The following is a 2,270-nucleotide window of genomic DNA, read 5'->3' as shown; positions in this document are numbered from 1 at the left end:
GCTGCTCCCCATTTGATTCGGAATTTTAACAAGATTTAGTAATACCGTGATCATTTTCAATCTCAGGAAGACCCCACCTAGAATCCCCCCTGTTGCACACGCGATGGCCAGCAGGTGGCGCCAAAGCCCTTCGGTCTGGGCCTCAGGGAGGTGGCTGTGTGGCTGGGAGGGGCTGAGGCTGTCAGCCTGAGGCTCTGGAAGGAACTAGGACCCGTCAGAGCCCGGGCGGGGGGGGCGCCAGCCCCGCCCAGAAACTCAGTGAAGGAGGCACCACATTGTGGGGAGTGGAGTCTGAGAGAGGAGAGGCAGAGATTAAGCGTGACCCTTTGATGCTTCCTGGAATCTTCTGTGGTTCAGGGGCTAATGGTAGAGGAATAAAAATCAGAATAAGCAGGAGGACGGTAAAGAGTTTATCATACATTGTAGACATACTACGTAATACACTCTATAGTAGTGCATTCTGCTGTGGCAAAGGAGAGAGACAGAGAAAAAAAAACAAAAAAATTAAAGCAAAACAATAGAAACAACAAAAACCATGTCCTCGATGTTTAACATACAATGTATATAAAACATAAATATGCCACAAGTGCAAAAGTAATAGAAGAAAAGCAGTGAATCACTGCATACTAATTCGTCACCGTTGCTTTAACGCACGCATGAAAGGTAGTTTCTGACCCTGTGGCTCCGCAGTGTAGACCTGATGCACCGCAGGTGTTGCTGTTACCCGGCAGGTTCTGTCCTGGGAGAGCAGTGCCTGCGGACTCGTCACCAGGCAGGCTCTACAGCGAAAACCTTCATAAATGATGGTAGCTCTTAACTGGCTGCCTCCTATCAACCTGGTGAATCAGCTGAATGTTTGTTTTTGAATTCCAGAATTAACCAAATAATATCCCGTTTAAACTCGTCGCCAAAGCAGCTACATTAATCTTCTGCTCCACTAACTGGGTTTCTGCTTGGGCATTCTCAAGTCTGGTGCCCATTTGTGACATTAGCAGGCTTTACTACTCCCATCTCATTGTCGTCGTTAGTATCATCATCATCATCATCATCATCATTATTATTACTACTACTACTACTACTACTACTACTACTACTACTACTACTGCTACTACTACTACTACTACTACTACTACTAGACACTGAGCATTCCAGCTTGCTGCATCCCTGACCGCCACCAGGTGGCGCTAAGTCCCTGTCCCGGAGCTTTGGCTCCAGCAGCTGTTCACAGGACCCTGTGACTGGCAGAGGCTGGGACCTGAGGCTCTGGGAGGGACCATGAACCCTGCCCAGGGGCCCCCTGAAGGAGGCACTACTTGGGAAGAGGACGTTGTGTGAGGAGACGCACAGAAGAAGCAAGATTCTTAGGAATCAAAGAGCATTTCCCATGTGCTCATGGACTAGCAGTGAAGGAATAACACCAAGATAAGGAGGATGTGGGAAAGGATAGATCATAAACTGCAAAAAGTGGAAAATTATTCAAACAGAAATACAGCCAACAAATCACTGAATAGTACCTGGAGAAAATTTGCTGCCCAGGAAAAAGTTTCTGCCACCCAAGTCCTCCAAACATGGGATGAGTTTGGGGATATATAGTTACAAATCAGCTGATATTCGAGGAACTGAATTACCGTTTATTCTTCACAGTGACTGGTTATAATTGTTTTCTTTAATGGTATGGATTTGTTTCCTGGGCCCTTCAGTTGAACCTAGAGAACCACTAAGTTTTCCTTAAGAATTTCAGAAGCAAAACAGTCAGGCCCCAGGGCCAGTTGGTATTGGAAAATATGGCTCATAAGCTTTCCTTACTTGACTAAACTGGTGCTATGGCTCGGGAACTTTCATCGCTGGTCTCTGTTTGCTTTTGATTCTAACAGACATTAGTCCTACCGTGATTATCATCATCGTTAGGAGAAAGGGGTGCATTCAGACCTGAATATCCCCCACATCCAGCAGGTGGCGCCAAGTCCCTTTGGTTTGGCTCCAGCTTGTTGATTCCAGAGTTTCTGGGGGATCTGGGGGGAACCAGGAGCCTACAGAGCACAGGGGTCATGCTGGCCCCTCCCAGGGACTCGCTGAGTGAGTCATCACATCTGGGGAGGTTGAGGGAGGAAAATACAGAATAAGCATGGGGCTTTGGAATGGAATACTGTTTCATGGGCTCGTGGCTACTAGTAAAGTAATAAATACAAGGACAGGGAGGAGACGGAGAAAGGATATGGATTTACCTACAGATAATCTGTAAAAATTTTCACCTGTATCAGTGCATACTA

Source organism: Suricata suricatta, chromosome 1, assembly GCF_006229205.1.
Source record: "Suricata suricatta isolate VVHF042 chromosome 1, meerkat_22Aug2017_6uvM2_HiC, whole genome shotgun sequence".
Classification (NCBI taxonomy): domain Eukaryota; kingdom Metazoa; phylum Chordata; class Mammalia; order Carnivora; family Herpestidae; genus Suricata; species Suricata suricatta.
The sequence above is the reverse complement of the archived record's forward strand: the minus strand, read 5'-3'. Positions refer to the sequence as shown.